Below are 21085 nucleotides of genomic sequence, written 5' to 3'. Positions count from 1 at the left end.
AAGTGGAGCCGTTCGCTTGATTTGCCGTCCGTTTTATCGTAAAAAACACAACGTAGGAAAGACGTCCTGGCCGAAACAACATATTAACAATATATTCATAAGTTTTCAAAGAAAGTGGATCTTGAGATTTGATCCTTCAAACGTTACCATAATGATTGATTGTAACAAGAACTTCCCGTGCGGCTTTCATAGAGGCTGTTAGTTTTAATACTAAATAACGTTGCTGATGAAGGGCACACAAAACACCCAACTGACCAATGGAGAGTGGTCCGCTTGACGAAAAGCTTCTTCTGACCGGAAAGGAAAGGATGGTTTAATGTGTTACACTTACAATGCGTGTAAATTACTGCCGCCGTTAGCGCACGGTTATGAGGCCCACAATAGAACACATTTTCCTATGGCAAGCGTGCGGGTGGTCATCGGTTTTTCAGTTCTGTCACCTAAACGGTAAAAGATAGCACTTTGGCGTCTATGGACGAAAGTTAAAGTATGGATTGATGAAACAAAAAATATGTTTTTGAAAATTTTTCATGATACAGACGATAGTTTTTTTGCTATTTTTCCGACAATTTTCTCCATGGGGAAAAATTTTCCGAGAAATGCTTTCCTTTTTATATTTTTAATAGATTGCTGAGAAAATTTCCTTTCGATTTCACTAAAAAATTTTGTTCTACGATGCATAGTTCAGGAGATATGAATTTTCAAAGTTTGAGGAATATAGAAAAATGGTGAAAATTCATCTAGAGTTTTCCGGGAAAATAGGCCACTACAAATGTTTTGAATTTCATTTTTGGTCATGCACGAGCTCTACCTCTGGTGAAAATTGCATGCCAATCGGAGAACCTCCGGCCCAAACCTGTCCGATAATTTAAAAAAATGCCTAACAGTCGACTCTCCACATCTCGATGTTCTACATCTCGATATCTCTCCCTATGTCGATGAATTTTTTGGTCTTTTCATTCTGCATACATTTTCACTCTCTATATCTCGATATCCTCCTTATCTCGATATCTCTCTATCTTGATGTGATTTTCATTCCTGATTTTCTCTCCGTATGTCGATATGCTCATTATCAAAGGTTAATGGACTAGATATCAGGGATTCAAAACAATTTGCAAAGGTGAAATGACGTCTATTTGTTTTTGATTTACCTGGTAACGGAGTGCTTTTCAATCTAGTATTCATTAAAAATGTGTTCTATGTCTCGATCTCTCCTTATCTCGATGGTCTTTTCGATATCGAGATGTGGAGAGGCAACTGTATATGCACTTTAGCCAAGCAAAGCCATTTTTCTTCGACACAATTCTATCGTCCGAATCAATACTAAGAAAAAAGTAGTGATTAGAAAACAAGCGTAATGGGAATTGTTATATTTCACTATACAAATTCATTTGAATTTAAAGATAATAAGAAGAAGATGAAAAGAAAACTAGAAAACTAAGAAAATTAACACTAAGAAAAAATAAAAAAAACTTCAATTCAAAAAAACTAATATCTTAGGCAAAATTTGATGAACTATTTACATTTAAGCCCTCTCAGGGTCTATCCGGGAGAATCACTACTGGGGTAAATTCACTTACGACACTTGTATCGCGATTTTATTTTGCACAATTTAAGAAGTGGCGGGAGGGTATTTGGTCGTTAAATAATGATACTCTAACAATAAAATTCAATTTTAATTCACTGATTAGTTTTATTTAATACTAGTTTAATATGAATAAGGGGATTTCCAAGGGTCAAAGGGTGATGGTCTAGGGGTGTTTTTCATGGAGTGGAGTAAGAAGCCTCGTGAAAATCGACGGAATAATGACCGCAGATTCCTACATCAACATCTTGCGGGAAAATCTGGAGGTTTCGCTGATCCAGACGGGCCTTGAAGAGAAATTCATATTTCTCTAGAACAACGACCCGAAGCATACTGCCAAGAAGACCAAGTCTTTCTTCCAGTCTTGTCGAATTAAACCACTGGAATGGCCTCCACAAAGCCCAGACCTTAACCCCATCGAGAATTTGTGGGCGATTCTCGATGCCAGGGTTGACAAAACTGGTGTTACCAACAAAAATAATTATTTTGAAGCCTTGGAGCACGCCTGGGAAGAACTAGATCCACAACACCTACAAAACCTGGTGAAAAGCATGCCGAAGCACCTCCAGCAAGTCCTCAAGGTCAAAGGAGGACACATTAACTATTGAATTGCTTTTATTTTTCTTAAATCATCTTTTCTGGGGCCAAGAAGGAAGTGGGCACTTTTTTTCGTCACTATTTTTTTCAATACAAATTGATTTTTTTTTTATTAAAACTCTTTTTTTATCAAATTTTTGTAAGTGCAACTTTAAAAGAATATCAAAAATAAAATATCAAAAAAGGTTTGAGTGTGTTAATTTCAATTTGAACCAAATTAATGATAGAAATTCGAAAACTGGTAAGGTGGGCATTCTATTTTGCCTATCAGTGTGAACATATAACGCATTAATCGTGGCAATAGAAGATTGTGACGATTTTTGTCTGAAATTATTAATTATTTTATTTGACATTTGTTCCAATGTTTCAACATTGGATTTTCTATGTAACTCATTGGTACTATACCAGGGAGGAAGCCTCAGAATCATTTTCAAAATTTTATTTTGAATTCTCTGCAGAGCTTTCTTCCTGGTATTCCAACAGCCTGTCCATATTGGTACAGCATACAACATGGCTGACCTGAAAATTTGTTTGAATATCGAAAGCTTGTTCTTAAAACAAAGTTTTGATTTTATATTAATAAGGGAATAGAGACATTTTACATATTTGTTACATTTGGCTTGAATGCCCTCAATGTGATTTTTAAAAGTTAAATTCTTATCTAGCATGAGTCCTAGATACTTAACTTCATCTTACCAATTAATTGGAACCCCTCTCATCGTGACATCATGTCTACTTGAAGGTTTCAAATAAAGAGCTTTTGGTTAATGTGGGAAAATTATTAGTTGAGTTTTGGAAGCATTAGGAGAAATCTTCCATTTTTGCAAGTATGAAGAAAAAAATATCCAAACTTTGGCGGAGAGGCCTGTGTCATCCGCAAACAAGGATTTTTGACATCCCTGAGGTAACTCAGGCAAGTCAGATGTAAAAATGTTGTATAATATTGGTCCCAAAATGCTGCCTTGAGGAACACCGGCTCTTACAGGTGTCTTTCAGATCTGGAGTTCTGATAATTAACCTGAAGTGTACGATTTGACAGATAACTTTGAATTATTCTAACAATTTATGTTGGAAAATTAAAGTTTTTTAATTTTACAATCAAACTTTCATGCCAAACACTGTCGAATGCTTTTTCTACACACTACCAAAAAATCATGCGATTTTACGTCTTTCGGATGCACATAGAAGAAGCGAGCCGAATAACGTAAATTTGTGCCGAGCTTAAAATACATTAATGTCTGATTCGACAAATTTCGATCACAGTTCCATCGTTTTCGTGTCCTTTAACATGTAAAATTTCATATTTTGTTCAATACATCTTCAAGAACACGTGTTTGTGTCGTTTCATCATTTACATCATGTGTCATTCAGCCAAAACGTGAATTACGTCCAAAGTAAATTTCATTATTTTTAAGAGTGTATGTCTAGAAGAGCAAGACCAGTAGAATAGCCTTCAGGTTTGTTGGAACGGATCAAATTTGTTACACGTAAAAGTTGATGAGTGGTCGAATGTCCATGGCGAAATCCGAACTGTTCATTGGCAAAATTGAATTTTTGTTGATGTGGGCCATCATTCTGTTCAAAATAACCTTTTAAAAAAGTTTACTGATGGGGGAAAGCAAACTGATTGGACGATAGCTAGAAGCATCTGCAGGATTTTTGTCTGGTTTTAAAATTGGAACAACCTTAGCATTTTTCCATTTGTCAGGAAAATATGCTAATTGGAAATATTTGTTAAATATATCAACTAAAAATGAAAACCTGCTTTCTGAAAGTTTCTTTATGAGGATGTAGAAAATTCCATCATCGCCAGGAGCTTTCATATTTTTGAATTTGATAATTTGCACCTGATTTTCAACTGAATTCAGCGGTTGCTGGCAAAACTGGGAACCTCGATTTTCAGGTTTTGTCCTTGTGCCAGTCGACGTACGGGTTGCTTCCACTCCGTGTAAATTGGGCTCCACTAGAGGGCGTCTCTCACGCAGGGTTGTCTTTCCCTTCGTCCGGGTTAAAGGGACCGGAAACGCACTAATCTCTGGATGGTAACGGGTCACATCACCCAGCACTCACGGCGCGAACTTTTAATTTTTGTTCCTGAAGAATTAAATTGATTCGGTTTGAAACCGCGGAACACTCTAACTGTTTGAAGTTTTGTTACTTTTTATTTGGATTCATGATCAAGCAAAATCTTTGCCATCATGACGTCATCCTATATTTTTCTCTGCGCAGTTGTCATTCTACAGAAAGGTGCTGACGGGCAATAAAAAGATTGGATTTGCTATGATACCAAGGGGATTTTTGACAGTAGGATAAGATTTAAATTTATATTTGAAATTTTATGAATATGTTTCGTTATTTATTTACTAACTTGTTTGGCTTTGCATCAATTATCTTGATAAAGCCTCGCCAACAATATTTCGCTAATTCACTCGGTCAATTGCCGCTTCTCTCCATCCTCGACTGTGACCCACGCTCTCCAGGTCCTGGTGCACCTGGTCAATCCATCTAGCTCGCTGCGCCCCACGCCCTTCTTGTTCCGACCGGATTCGTAGCGAACAACACGTAACCAAAATGTAGTTCTATCCCACAACAAAAAAATAGGGATGTTATCTACAGAAGCGACAAAAATTTAGACTAAAATAGTTAAATTATCACATAATTTCATCGCTAGTTCATTTTACCTGCACTATGTGGGTTAAATAAGTAACTGTTGGTGGTAAATGAACATCATTAAGGTGAAGATGAAACGAAGCCAAACTTCAAATTTTCAAGAGCACAAATATGGAGAACCAAACACCCATTTGAGCTGAAAACCTTATCGATTGGTCACCACCAGCTAGTGACCAATCGATTAAGTTTTCAGCTTAATCGGATGATTGGTTCTCCAGATTTGTGCTCTTGAAAAATTGAGGTTTGGCTTCGATTCATCATCACCTTAACTTGAACAAAACAAATATTTTTCAAAATTTTCATGGTTTTTCTAAAAATATATCCATTAGGGTGCCGGTACCAATGGTTGTAATGTACCAGTAGATTGGACTATGGAATAAAACGTACATTTTTCGATAAAAACGTCATGTGTTATTTTTGGTGGATAGATCGCCTCTAGTTTAGTCGATTTGCCAAATTTCAGCTTTTTATTCTATCAAAAAGTCATATAAATAATTAAGTTAACGCAAAAAAATTGCTCCCTTGCACCAATAGTCGCCGTCGTGTTCCAGTAGTGGATCAACGGATGGAAGCAGTTTTTGAAATGGATGTATAAAAATGAGGAAAAGTCCCAGAGATGATCTGTATGCTTCATTCGAAAGATTTTAGTTGCTGTTTCGAGGGAAAAATGTAAAACCCATGTAAAAATTTACCATTTTCTTTAACCTTCCAGTCGTCGCGCGGTTTGCCACCGTCAGAACCACCACGCTGCTGTTGGAAACGAAGAGCGAGGTTTTTCCTCCAGTGTTGTACAGAATACAACAGCGCGACGACTGAAGTGTTAAAATTCCTTGTATCATTCCCGAACGTCTACTACTGGAGCATTAGCGCTACTACTGGAACACGTGTACCAATAGTGGCTCAAGCGATTTTATGTTAAAAAATTAGTTTTATCACTCTTTTTATATTTTTCCCATATAGTAGAAGTTGAAATCTATCTGTTGACGCCAAAAGATCTCTGTTAAGGCTTTTCGTTATTTTGTTATGATTTTTTGAAGCTTAGGTAGTCCACTAATGGCACCGGCACCCTAACCCCTCTATCGGCAGCTTCATTTTTTACCGCAGGAAAAAATTCAAATCGCGATAACTTTTTTGTATCTCGGTATTTTTGCACCATTTTTTCACAATTTCTCAAAAAAACTCTTCTAGTTTGAGGATCCGTGTCGATATTGATCATTGGTCATCTGGATCCAGAGCTATTCCGAAATTCCTTGGGGGACCGACGCTTAATCATAACCCACGTATATATCTTAGGCTACAGATTTTTTAACGTGTTCAGATGTTCACTCTTTGGAACAATACATTGATGAGAGTATGTTGTGAAAAAATGAAGCAATTTGGAGCAGCCGTCTTTGAGTAATGAGAATTTATGTTGCTGGTACCAAGCTGACCAAATAAAGATCTTGTAAACTTAAAAAACCCTCATATCGTAATTTTAAGATATCTCCAAGAATTCTTAACCAATTTGTATGATTTTTTCAGAGTAGCACCTTATTACATGGCATTGTATAGCCCACATTTTACTTTTTCGATAAGTTGACGTAAAACAAAATGGCCGCCTAAGACATTTTGTATGTAAAATGTCGGTCCCCCAAGGAACATTGGAATATATTTAAAACCAGATCACCAATCATCAATATCGACACGGATCCTCAAACTAGAAGAGTTTTTTGAGAACTTGTGAAAAAATGGTGCAAAAATACCGAGAAACAAAAAAGTTATCGCGATTTGATTTTTTTTTCTTGTGGTAAAAACTGAAGCTGCCAGTAGAGGGGTAAATGATTGCAACCCATTTAAAAAGAAATATAGAGGTATAAGATTTGACATCATATCATAACGATATTCTCCTCACTGAGAAACCTCAAGACCTCCGAGCTGAAAGTTACGTCAGTTCTAATATTCAAACGTAGTTTTCTATAGTCTTAGTTTTCGTTGATATTTTCACTTCAATTGACCTCCGTATTAACCCGAACACTTCGACTTATGCTCTTAATCGTCCGTGCGTAAGAAAAATTCATTGAAATTGATTTATTCTCGGTAGAAGGCATGGTGTTCATTTATCCACCACTTCCCCTATTTGTTATTTATAATATGTTATGTGAGTTGCATTTTAAGAGTGTGAAACTTTTATTTATGCAGGTTAGACTGGCCCTTAAGCAAAAAAGTTGTGAAATTCAACGGGGCACCCCCTAGATATGTGCCTTGGGGTAAGAAAAAAGCTCTCTCAAAATTTCAACTCATTTGGTTGCTCCCCCAGCTGGCGCATTCAATTCAAAGTTTGTATGGAATATTCGTCTCAAATATATTGAAAATTGCCCCTTTGTCACTGTTTCGTCTCGTACACTAGTAAATCGCGTTCAATTGAGCCCAGAATGACAAATTCACTAGTTGATACGCTAATGAACTTAGTTGCCGAAGGTTGTATCAGGATTTAAGCTCATTTTCATTAAGCTTTCAGTTGTTGAAAGTTAGGCTTGGATCAGCATTCCCGTACAATCACACATGTGCATGCACATTGTGCCGCAGCTCGCCCAGCGTCAGAGGTGGCTATGATGCGCTTAGTGGCTACCACCCAGCTAAGTTGAAGGAATACTAAGCAATATTGCAAATCTACTTCAGATAGTTAAAACACCAACTTTATCAATTTTAATCATCATACAACCTTCTACAATATTGTTTGCTATAGTATCAAGTAGTGTTTTTGGCATTCTGGGTTTAATTGAACGTGATCAACAATTTTCCTGACTCAAACAGGAGATGATGTTCTGTTTCCTACGTGTTGGAGCTGAAAATCCCATATTAACTTCAATTCAATTGCGCCAGCTCATGGAACGACCAAATGAGCTGAAACTTTTAGGAAGTCTTCCTCTAACCCTAAAGAATAATCCTGGCGGGTGCCCCGTGGAATTATACAACTTTATTTTTCTCCCATACTAAGGTGGGCCAGTCTAATGCAGGTTCTTAATTATCGAAACGTTATCAGAACCTCCAAAACATTTCCAATAGTTCCTGTAATATTTTCAAGGTTATCGTTGTACTCATAACGATTTTCAAGAGTTCCTAAACAATCGTCAGATGTTAGAAAATATTCATAAGGGCTCTTTAAAGGCTTTCAACTTATTTTCGAGGGGTTCTCAAGTAACTCAAAGAGGTTTCCTAAATTTCTCAGGGCTCAAGCAACAATGGTAATCGAATAATAGCTAATTCTGATGAATTATGACAGATTAAGCTCAAGAAAGTTTCGTTCAATTCTTATTCACAAAACTTCAAAGTTCACTGGATTCCTAACATTTTACAGGGATTCCCAAAGGGTTCAGAAGGACCCCAGATATTCTCAATAGAGTTTAAGAAGTTTCCAGAATGTAAGTACGCTTTATCAAAGTAATCTTCATCTGTACAAAGTTCTTTAAAACTAGCTTTAAAATTGGAACCTCGGAAAACATTGTAGTTTCTCTAGGAAAAAATGTCAATCACTTCAAAACTGCTGGAAACCTCAAAGAAGAGCTTAAAAAGATCTTTACAGTAGTTTTGATAGTTTTTGGTTCACGGATTTCAACTTACGTTCCAACAAATTTTCAGGAGACTTATCAATGGAAGACCATTTACTAATACTACATTTTTATATATTGACATCATAATTTAAAATTGTTTTCTTACTACATAGCACACTGGTCCAGGAAGCTAATTTAGGCGGACATGAGGTTTTCGTCAAGATTTATTGATTTTAGAGCCATAGTTACTTCTGAGAATATGTTCAGAATTTTAAGTACTACAAAATGTACGGATCAAAAAAAATTTTACGGTGATCGCAAGAGTAACGTATACGCCAACTTTTTTTATTTTAACGAATCGTAAGTTGGTATGTTCAGCAAAGTTGTAGCAAATGATCAGAGAAACAACTTTGCCGAACAAACTTTTTCTCAGTTTTGCTTAAAAGCCGAGATAATTAAGTATTTTTAATAAAAATTCGTTTTTTGCTCTTAAGTGTTTTATTTTTTAGTTTTATCGGCCTACTATGTTCTACAAAGTTTTTATACTCATCATTTGCTACAACTTTGCTGAACATACCAAAGTTGTATTTCTTATAATTTACATGTTATTTGAGTTTTTCATCTTAAAATTAGCTATTTTGTATGCCTTGTGTCTCAACTATGAGCACCTCAAAAAAATATATCTTTCCACCAAATGATTTTGCAGTCTTTCAAGTACCTGTGAGCAAAATTTGGAGAAGATGATATTTTTCTATCTCGTTTAAAATCAATTTTACTAGTAGACGATTTGAGATAAATCCATATTTATTGAATATTCATACATGTTCAACTCACAAAAGTCATGGCTGCCTAAGCATATCAAACCAAATGTAACACGTGTATTTATATAGTAATATAAAGTACATCGTTTTTCAGTTGTTTTCGATTAACTTGGAAGCTTCTGCAAGAAATTCAACGTCTTTTCATCTACCAGTATTTAATCTATTCCTAAGCAAGATCACCGGGTTGGAAGTCAACATAAGCCGTATAAAATAAATATACAAAATTTACAGTCCGATTGAATTCTGTGGCATGGTTTTCCCAGCATCTTCTGGTGGATTCCACGTTTTTGGTTTTCTTTGGTAATGCGGCATGCCGGAAAACACCATTTCCGTGCAATAGTTGTAGACGTATCAGTAAATGTAACAGCATTCTAAAGGATCGCCACGAAAAGCCCTCAAAGGAAGGTTGGAGCTGAGACTGTACGAACCTCTTCCAGCTGGTCGTAACACGGCACGCCGCTTTTTTCGGGAAGTAGAAATTGTGTATTTTTTTCACTACTGGACTGCGAAGTGCGGCCTCATAAGTGCGAAAGTGTGAATAAAAGTGAGGGATTGTATTGAATCCTGCTGGTGCCTTCAGAGCACTTATTCTTCGATTTACGAAGAATAAGTCCCCCGAAAACACCTACCCGATTTGATTTAATTGCGCACTTTTGTTATCGTTTCCGCACTTGTAATAACTTCTTTTTACGGATCTCAATAATTTTAAAAGTAGTCAACTTTAATCGGAAGATTAACGAGGAGGCATTTGAACAGTTTTTGTCAGAAACGCACTGTTAGTATCGTCAGTTCTACGATTGGTACGTACTCTCTCCAACGGTGCAAAAACTACTTTCGCAAGGAGTGATGTTGTCCGGCATGCCGCCGAAGAAGCATAAAAAATGCGGAATAAATCCATCAGAAGATTCTGGGAAAATCATGCTATAGAATTCGATCGGACTGTAAATTTTGTATATGTATTTTATACAACTTATGTTGACTTCCAACCCGGTGATCTTGCTTAGGAATAGATTAAATACTAGTAGAGGAAAAGGCGTTGAATTTCTTGCAGAAGCTTCCAAGTTAATCGAAAACAACTGAAAAACGATGTACTTTATATTTCTATATAAATACACGTGTTACATTTGGTTTGATATGCTTAGGTAGCCATGACTTTTGTGAGTTTGACATGTATCAATATTCAATAAATATGGATTTATCTCATATCGTCTATTGGTAAAAACGATTTTAAACGAAATAGAAAAATATCATCTTCTCCAAATTTTGCTCACAGGTACTTGAAAGACTGCAAAATCATTTGGTGGAAAGATATATTTTTTTGAGGTGCTCATAGTTGAAATACAAGGCATACAAAATAGCTAATTTTAAGATGAAAAACTCAAATAACATGAAAACCATAAGAAATACAACTTTGGTATGTTCAGCAAAGTTGTAGCAAATGATGAGTATGAAAACTTTGTAGAACATAGTAGGCCGATAAAACTAAAAAATAAAACACATAAGAGCAAAAAACGATTTTTTATTAAAAATACTTAATTATCTTGGCTCTTGAGCAAAACCGAGAAAAAGTTTGTTCGGCAAAGTTGTTTCTATGATCATTTGCTACAACTTTGCTGAACATACCAACTTACGATTCGTTAAAATAAAAAAAGTTGGCGTATACGTCACTCTTGCGATCACCGTAAAAAAAAATTTATCCGTACATTTTGTAGTACTGAAAAATCTGAACATATTCTCAGAAGTAACTATGGCTCTAAAATCAATAAATCTTGACGAAAACCTCATGTCCGCCTAAATTAGCTTCCTGGACCAGTGTGCATAGGTGCGCAAATGGAGGTTGAAATGGCTCGAGATTTGGAATTCTAGGAGTGGGAAAACTCCTCAGAATTTCTCTTGAACCATAATACTGGAAATAATATCCCTCACTGCTAAGCTTGCATACGCATGAAAACGGTATCTCAGGTAGAATAATATAATTCGAAATTTGGTGTTTATAAGAAAATAATATATCAATGATCATTATTCCATATAAAGTTTTTTGTTGAAATAAATAGTTCTAATTCTATAAGAAAACACGGAACATGAAAAACGTTTTCATACTGTTCTAAAGTAACCGTACGCCCTTGCTAAAAATGTTTTGAATTGAATCTTTTGTTACGAATTTAACAACTTTTTATTTGCCTGTCATTTAAGCCCATTACTGTGTGAAAAAGTCTAAGTAGCAAGAAGGTCAATTCATATATATGGAAAGTTTTCGAATAACAACAAAAATGTATCACAATTCTATCGAAATTTGTTACAAATAACACATATTATTTCATTTTTCTTATCAGTTATTTGAAATGTTGAAGCAAATTATTTAAAAATTTAAAAATAATTTAAACTAAAACAGTTATAATAACAAAAGTTGTTTGAAATTTGTTATAAGATAAACCAGGACAAATTAAAATGGCTAGGGTTAGATGAAATGGCAAGGCACCATAGTGAATTTCAACAATGGAAAATTATGTTGTAGAAGCATCAAGTTTACGAATTTAAAAAATAACTCTGCTTACATTCATTTGCATTACATTTAAAAAATGCGGATTACGGTGAAAATTCTTCGTTATCTCAACAGTTGAAGGTTCGGTAAAAAATCATCGAGCAATCTGTAAAATCAGTGAATAAAATCATGAAGAAAAACTTGAAAATAATCCGACTGCAAATAGAACATCCGAGCTACCGATCAGTAAGCAGGATAGTCACCTCCAATTTTAAAGATATGTATGACAAAAAATGTTATAAATAATCTCTTAGAGTGATTCCAAGCAACAGCACCAAAATTTGGTAAATTTTTTAATTCATTTTTTTTCTATTGAGCTGAAACTTTGCACAGTTTTCTAGTTCCATCTAAATCGTCATTTTCCGATATCAAATCTTCAAGTTGAGTCACGACTAACTTTTCAAAAGGGTGTATGTGAAAATGGTTCAAAAATATTCAAAAAGCTGCACAGCAAAAACGGTTCGTTCGATTGTTCGACAACTAAAGAAACAAAGTAAGACAACTAAATAAAGATTCCAAAAAAATACACACAATAAAAAAAAAATTTTTTGCATTAAAAAACATAATTTTTGACACAAAAACTCAAATATCTCAAAACCCTATCGGAATACCAACGTAATTTTTTGAGGGAAAACGGTCCATTATATTAGCTATCTACCATAAAATTTTGGTGATGGTAAACCAATAAACAAAAAAGTTATGACATTTCAAACATGTCACAATTTTCACATTTAGTAGAAAAAAAAATTTTTTTCGGTGTAAATTATTACGGGAACCGCAGTTTGTTGCTGATTTTATTGTTAAGGGCCTTGCGTGAATTTAACAAGTCGTTTTCATGTATTCATTAGTATTATGTATATTATATGTATAAATATTATGTATATGTATAAATATTATATGTATATGTATATATGTATAAATTAAAATGAATTAACAGATTACACGAAAATAAAAAAAAATTACCAGGATATTTTTTTTTAAAGTATGATCGATGAGTTTCTAAATGTTATACATAAACTTTAAAAGTTTTGGATTTGGGTATGCGTTATGAGATCATGAAAACATTTTATTAATACTTATTTATTTATTTATTGTTATTCAATTTTTTTACAATATCGAACACTTTTGCATCATTATCAGTACAGTTCGAGTATAGTTTTGCTTTAATTTTATTTTCTGACAATGGAATGAAACAGTGAAATTTTTGGGTTCCTTGGATCGTTTTCGCGTTATTATATTGCTCGCTAAGCTCTGATGCCGTTAATTCGTACTCTTCAGTAGTAGTAAAACAAAATGATAATTTTGTAAAATCTTCTTCTTTTCTGCGATTCGCCCAATCAAATAGTTCTTTTGCAGTTTTAATTGGATGCTAACGTTCTTTGGCTAAACTTGCTCTTGTGGCCATGCGCTTTATGGTTCCTCCAATAGCATCACAAGGACCTTTGCCATGTGACGTAGCAAAGAAATGCCATTCTGCATCAATTCCGTACTTTGATTTAAATTGACATAGGCTCGAAAAATTCTTACGGTTTTTGTACTGCGATGCTGCTCCATCAGACATGAAATATATCTTTCTGATTTCTTTATCCTTATTAACGCGTAAAAAGTTAATCATTTTGGCAATGAACAAATTTACAGATACTGAGTCGTGTCTTAAATCTTCGGAAATTACAATAAAACTAAAATGTTCAATTTGCGTACCTCCATTGAAATAAATAACGAATGGATGAATTGTAGCTTGTTGTACGTACCAGTGATGGGACTGCACTTCATCTTGCAATACAAAGCTATAGTTTTTCAGAAAAATCACAAATGACTTAAAATTCACCATCTTGTAATGTATTTTTCGTATTTTTTAAAAAGCGGGATTGCTCTGTTTTAATAAAGTAGTGAGGAATTAAACTTTCTAATTTCAAGCAAAAAAATGACACAAACTCATCTACAGGTTTTACAATAGTTTCTAGGTCACACCTATCCGTGGTCACCCATTGCTCAAATGATAACTGATTAATATAATTTTCTTCAAACTCAGCGAATAAAGTATTTTCCAATGATGAAGAATCTGGACAATCCGAACAAGATCGTAGATAGCAATTTGATGTTGTATTTTCACACAAAAGACTACCAGTTAACATTTTAATATCCTTTGATAAATTGATTCTTTTCAAACTATATAAGATTAGGTTAATATTTTCGTGTGTTGTGCACACACAAACATTATGTGTTCCTGAATTGGATAGAAGCTTGCATTGCCTTGGACGAAGGCTTGCAAATGAGGAAAAACCTACCTTAATATTTTCGTTAATTTCCTTGAAGCGTGTATACGCTTCTTTCAAAGTAGTCATCATTAATCGTTTTTGGATTGCTTGACGCTTTCCATCTTTTTTTACAGATACATAATCTTTTTGGCCAGGCATAGCTCTACTTACTTCATCGTCTTCAAAATATTGAATTATTTTTTCTTTTGTCTCATCTGTTAATGAAGTACTCGACCTAGCATTTTTGGTTGCAAGACAGTTATTTTTGAATTGTTTTGCCTCTTTTGCTGTATTTCTATTGGTTTTGAATCAATGGCGTCTTGAATAGACCACGAGCTTGGCAGCATCGACAAAATCAATAATTTTTCTTTCCTTGTCGTGGCTAGATTCGAGAACCTTTCCTTCATATTCATAATTACCTCATCGTAGTCTGTATTTTCCACATCCTCAGGTCCTAATTTGAAGAGGTTTCTTCGTACAGCTTCGTTGATTTCACGGTATTTTTTCTCGGGATAATTGACGTAACCCATCTTCGTCCATTTAATCGGAGTCACTTTTATTCCAGCTATCCCTTCGTTGAAGCGTTCGATGTTGACCTTCTGGATGCACTCATCTTCTGAATGATTTGTTGAAACAGATGTCGCTGATGGTACCGTGGCAAGACTATCTGCACTTGGTACTTCTGGTAACTCCTCAGTTGTTGTCGGTGCATCTAGTAATTACTCAGTTGTTGTTGTTTTCGAACTTCCTGCAACCTGATCCGCCGATGATGTACAGATTGCCCGTTTGTCAACGTTTAAACGGCAGGACGTACATATGCGTAAATTTGTATTCAATGTAGACATTGGAGCATAACCAGCCGCTTTCAGTTTATCTATGGTGCTTTCGGTGAGATTTCGTAGCTCTTTCGAACACTTTTTTTCTGCAAACGGCCTGCAACAGTTGAGAAAGCGACTACTCATGTTGCTCGTTAGATTTTAATAAACAAAATCACTTTTAAGTTTTTACTGACTAGTTTGGTGTCGTTTACTTGACTGAAGAAAAATTTTACAATTAAATCTTTTATAACCATAGTGGTAGTATATTTTTAGCTTTTTCGTGAGTATGTTCATGGTATGTACCTATCATGTTTTTGATGTTGTTGAAGTTACTCGCTTTCTCCCAAATATGATTAACAAAGTCTATTCTCTACCAAGGCGGGTCTATACCCAGGTGTAATCAGATTTTAACTTTGTGGAGAAAACCAGCGCCGAGAAAACCGACCTGCTTTACGTATACTAAATCACCTGGGTATAGACCCGCATTGTTCTCTACGAGGTAAACTTTTTGCAGGTAAACTAGTCGTATACCTGTATAGAAAACTTTTTTTGTAGCTTTTGTCTTCAATATTAGATTTCTTATAGGTTTCTTTTATCAAAAGGTTTCAACACTATTGAGAGAATTTTACTTCAGTTACGTACAATAAAAAATATGACACTATCAAGACTTTAGATCACAACACTGGATCGCGTCTAACTTTCTAATAGATGCTATAATAGTTGTGAATAATTAAATAAAATATCATGAAAACAACTTGTTAACCTCATGTGGTACCCTTAACAAAAAATTCAGCAACAACGTTACGTTGGTATTCCGATAGGGTTTTGAGATATTTGAGTTTTTGTGACAAAAATGATGTTTTTTAATGCAAAAATTTATTTTTTTTACTGTGTGTTTTTTTTTGGAATCTTTATTTAGTTGTCTAACTTTGTTTCTTTAGTTGTCTAACAATCGAACGAACCGTTTTTGCTGTGCAGCTTTTTGAATATTTTTGAACCATTTTCACATACACCCTTTTGAAAAGTTAGTCGTGACTCAACTTGAAGATTTGATATCGGAAAATGACGATTTAGATGGAACTGAAAAACTGTGCAAAGTTTCAGATATTTTTGAAATGGTCGATCAGAATCGACTTGCATGCCTCCGTGGAATCCCTCCTTAGCAATTGTTTATACAGAAGATTAAGTTTCATGTTCAAGCAACCAAAAGTTCTGATATTACTTAACAATCGAACTCAGAAGTTCACATTTATTTTAAATCTAGTTCCGTGCAACTTTATTGCTGATTAATAAGAGCATATGTATGTCAAAGAACCAGTTATAATTTCAGAAACCAGAAAGTTCAAATTAAGTATAAACTGAACTCCAATCAAACCTCCAACACAAAGTTCGTATAAAGTACAAACCGAAGCATAATAATTCATTCAAACGTACCTGTTTCGAGTTGTTTAGCTCAGATATCTTGATTTCCAACCATCTGAGAGCTATGTTAAGTTCCAGCAGCACAAGTTCGGAGTATACACCAAGGAAATTCAGCTCCTTTATTGATATCGACCATTCAATATATACGAGCAATGAGTAGTTATGCATCCGACTATTGCTTAGATCTTTGTTGAAAACTATTGCAGTGTTTATGTACGGGTCTTCACTGTGACTAGTTTTATTTCTTATCAAAAAAGCAATGAAGTTTATTGCATCACTGGGAATCAAAACAAACTGAGTAATGTAAAATTGTGAAGTTCACTAACAGTTCCACGAGAACTTTCTAAAACATTCAAGTTTTGTTTAGGTTAATAGTAAACTCTCAAAAGAACTTCAAGCTCAGGATAAGTTACGAGAGGGAAAGATGAAGCCTAGATCTATGAAATCAGCAGATCGAGTAAAAGAATGTGTCATTTCGCTACGCGTACATGTAGCAGTGGTATGCACTCTGGTTTCAATGCAAGGAACTCTAGTTCGAGTCTCGACGTAAGTATCAGCACAAAAATATAACTCAAACACGAAAAAAAAACATATGTACCATAATGGTTTTTAAAATCCCCTACCAATTAGCAATGAGCTACCACTACAGCTGGCTATTCGGTAAATATCTTTTTTTTTCAGTTTATCGGAATTAGAGTTACATATTTCTCAGGAGCACATAAATGTACTGACGAGCCTCCAGCCAAACCGTCTCTCAGCTCATCGGAATCCTAGTGTGCTGCGCTAGACGGAGGCTCACGAAAATTCTAAAAGCGCGCGCTAGGTAATGTGCTCTCGGGGAGACTCGTCTCATGCGCTGGTCGGCGCTATGGCTCACTATCGGTATCCAAGTCGTGAAACAACTGCTTAGTAACGAAGAACCTCTACAACTTTCTTCGCCTCGTTATGCAGGTGTCTAGATGGCCTACATGATATGGTCGAAGACTCGCGATCCAAGTGTTACAATTTAAATCCTCGTTGAACTCTTTTATAATCACTTCAATTATTGCGCTGAATTTTAAACAGCACATGTGACGGAGCGCATGAGACCGCAGTGAGACACATCTCAAGCAAAATGAGGCGCACCAAAAAAGGTCTCACAATGTACTGCGCTCCCGTGCGCTGGCAAGCAAAGAGGCTCCTGCACCTACGGCGACAGCACGTGCACAGTAACTCTAATTTTGAACGAGATTTGAACAATTGAACCGGAATGGGCGCACATATGGTTGTTTTTGAAATGGTTGTAAAGTAAAGTAAATTCCGAATCGGAATTTACTTTACTTTACAACCCTTTCAAAAACAACCATATTTGCGCCCATTCCGGTTCAATTGTTCAAATCTCGTTCAAAATAAACCAATTATGCCCGATTAGTAGTCATACCCTCCGGAGGGAACAGCTTTATCCCCATAGCATATCACAAACATTGCATCGTTCGGATGATGGCCTCATTCTCGGTCGGTTGGAGCAGCCGTTCTCCGTCGAAAGCCAGCATGATTAAGTTATGCTTTCATTCGTAACATTTTTTTATCATCGCCCATTGTTCACTTATTATGAAGCGATTAAACGCGTTCCTGTCTCTCCATAGAGAATAAACATATCTACTGTCGATTGGGTGTGGAGGAACCAATTGATTGCCGGGTATTCCCAGAGGAGCATCATCATAAGTGCGTACCTATAGGGGAGATGTGTCGGTATTCGCCACCCAAGATCATACACCATGTACGAAACAAATGAGCATAAATCGTTTAGTATTCATCAAATCAATCGAAAATTACGTAGCAACATTTTCAAATGACCCAGTATTCGCCAATTTTTAATACAAAAACAAAGTTTTTGTTAAGTTCTCATATGCTTCCTGCTAAAAATTGATTAAAAGCTTTCGTTTAACGCATTGACATTGTTCAGAAATCTTTCGACTGATTCATGACAAAATACTTTTCCTTATGGTGGCGAATACTAGTACTTCTACCCTAGGTGGATGCCAGTGAATGATTGTGTATTGCACAATCTACCGATGCACATCGGGTGGGTAAGCATGAATTATTACATTTTGCATCTCATCGTACAGCATATGGCGCAGTAGGGAGGAGCAGCTATCATTGTGAGAGGGGGGCTGGAGTATTATACATTTATGAGTGGCTGAGATTAATTAGGGGTTAAATATTCGAAAAGAGCTATTTGCGTTCTAGGCACAAGATGAACACTATAGTGCACCCTATTGTGGGCCATTCGCCGTTTTGCTGTGTATTATCAGCACTAATTAAACAGAAATGTGAGAGCTGGTAAACATTAAACGATTTCGCGGTATATTACCAGGATCGATTCATTTTAATTACAGTCTATTGAGTGAGATAATTTCGATGGGAGCTTTTTCTCGGTAGATATTGAATCATCATGAAATCAATTATGGGGAAGCGGAAGAACAATTCACACTCTTGTATTTCTCGTATAAGCCTATAATAAAATGTCTTTCGATATTGTGCTGAAAACCATCCATGATTTCATATTGACTGTATAGTAGCTTCATGCCATTGGCACGGTGTGTTTCGTAGAGCAATTTCAAAACAAAAAATTCGGCATGTCTGAAATTTTGACACAAGAAAGCCATGGTTTTCCTCTTTCATTTGCGTGCAAAACGAAAATAATCGGCCGGGGGGTCTAGAACAATTTTTTTTTTCAATTTTTTTAAAGAGTTTGGGATATAACTTAACCTTAGTAAGGACCTTGGGTCGTTTCGACCCAGTTCAAAATTCTAATCATTGTAACTTTTGATTAAAATAACCTGGCAATTTGACGTTTTCTACAATTAGGTATTTTTTTGTGGAAAAAAATACCTAATTATTTTTGCGGAAACAAAAGTTTTGAATGGCCCCTTAGGGCGCTTCCATAAAATAAAAGTTACAAATTGTGACTTAGGGTCGTTTTCGACCCAAAAATTCAAACAGCTCGAAAAAATCAGTGTGTTGACCGAACTTAGTTCTTTTGGGCTTAAATGAAGGGCACACACGTCTAGTTTCAGAAACCCTCCCGGAGATCCGGAATTGCGTCACTGTGGCCACCGGGAACCTGCTACATCTGAAAAAAAAAGTCCCTTTAGATACCCTTACTTTGACAACCTGTAGTTTTGTAACTAAGCAAGTAATCTGAACCGTCCTCATATTGTTGAATAAGTATTTACGTGGAATGTAAATAGAGATTCTCAAATCATATACCCGGTTCGGGAAACCCGGAGTATCCGAAAAGTAAGTTTCCATCGCAGTTTTGTGTATGTTATTGACATCGGTACTTTTCGGTTGATGGATATTTTGTCATAAAATTACTCTGTAATAAGGAACCAATTACCGGTGCACATCCCTTGAAAAACTCGGTCCAGTATGGTCCATGCAGAACCGATTCCTGAAAACCCGGAAGGTACCCAATCTGAACAATCCGATGAAATTACTCGGATTGATGCCAAAAAACCAAATGACTTGTGTCCAACTCATAACGATTTATTATGTTTGAATGTATTTTGCCAAAAAAAAAATTGATGGTTATTCTGGTCCTTTTGAGTACCGAAATGACCATCGGAAAACCCGTAATATGGAACCACTAAGTTTCAGCAAACAAGGCATGCGACGGCTCAAACTTCATGATTTTGAATCCCAGTGACTCTTTTAATTTAATAATAGCGCCAACTCGAACGTCTTTTGATGGAAGATTTGCATCAAGTCTTTCGAGCTGGCGCTTTTAGAAGTTTTGAACACAACAAAGCTATACGAAACATAGGCCTTGAGACCTGCTGGATATAGATTGCAAACAAGTCTGCATGCACTAAGGATCACCGTTTTTGGTTCCTTTTTGGTGTAATCGGAGACTTATGCAATTGACCTGATATTTTTGTTAAAGCTTGAGTATGATTTCGTTTATAAGCTAGCAAAATCGTAAAGTTACTGAGTAACATTTTCAAAGCTGATTGAATATATTTGTTTTATGAATTACTATAGAATTCCGTACAACTCTAATAAAACTATGTTAAAACTGAACATTACAGCACTTATTGAGATCTCTAAGCAAAATATTACGATCACACGATCAATCTTTCACAGTTAGATTTGTTATGAATGAAACCTTTCGATGTTTGTATGAATTCATTTGCACTTTTTCTACCATCAATTTAACCATCAAGTATATATTCGTCAACATTGTTATATATATTCTTATCTTTATTCATGAGATTTTCAGCCCTAGACCTGAAAATATTTGTCAGCAATTCTGTTTGTTGGCACAAATGTGAACTTGTAAATTCTCTAGAATAGACATAAGGTCGAAAGGGCAAAACATCGAACAGGAATAAAGAGGGGATAAGAGGTCAAAAATCTTCTTTCAAAACTTATTTAATTTCCCATAATGCAAATCACTTTAAACCTTTGGACCTTTGGCGGCATCCACAAATTACGTACCACTCTAGGGGGAGGGGGGAGTAGGCTCAAGCGTTACGGGTCGTACAAAAACTTAAAATTTTCCATATAAAAAGCGTTACGGAGGGAGGAGGGGGTCACAAATTTCCAATTTAAGCGTTACGTAATAAATGGACGCTGTTTTTTGACCTTTTGCATTTTCAACCATTTGTCTTGTCTTCCTTTTGTCTTTCGAATGATTATCCTTTCGACCTTTTCCCTTTCGATCGCTTGTTCCTAAACCATGTCAGAAAGATGAATATTGCTCTTGAGTTACACATAAAAATTGAAAACAGGTTGTTCGACATACTTAGTTTGGAAAGGAATGCAAATTTCAATAATGGATGAAAGCAAAAGAGAGGC

At 35.6% G+C, this 21085-nt stretch overlaps 1 protein-coding gene across 3 annotated transcripts in view; it reads left to right on the top strand.

Annotated features, from left to right (window-relative positions):
- The window catches only part of LOC5572932 (ADAMTS-like protein 1), an 844534-nt gene that overhangs the window by 353780 nt on the left and 469669 nt on the right, over nucleotides 1–21085 (top strand). The gene's annotated exons all lie outside the window — the stretch shown is intronic.

Source organism: Aedes aegypti, chromosome 2 (genome assembly GCF_002204515.2).
Source record: "Aedes aegypti strain LVP_AGWG chromosome 2, AaegL5.0 Primary Assembly, whole genome shotgun sequence".
Taxonomy (NCBI): Eukaryota; Metazoa; Arthropoda; class Insecta; order Diptera; family Culicidae; genus Aedes; species Aedes aegypti.
This window is presented reverse-complemented; position numbering and strand designations above follow the sequence as displayed.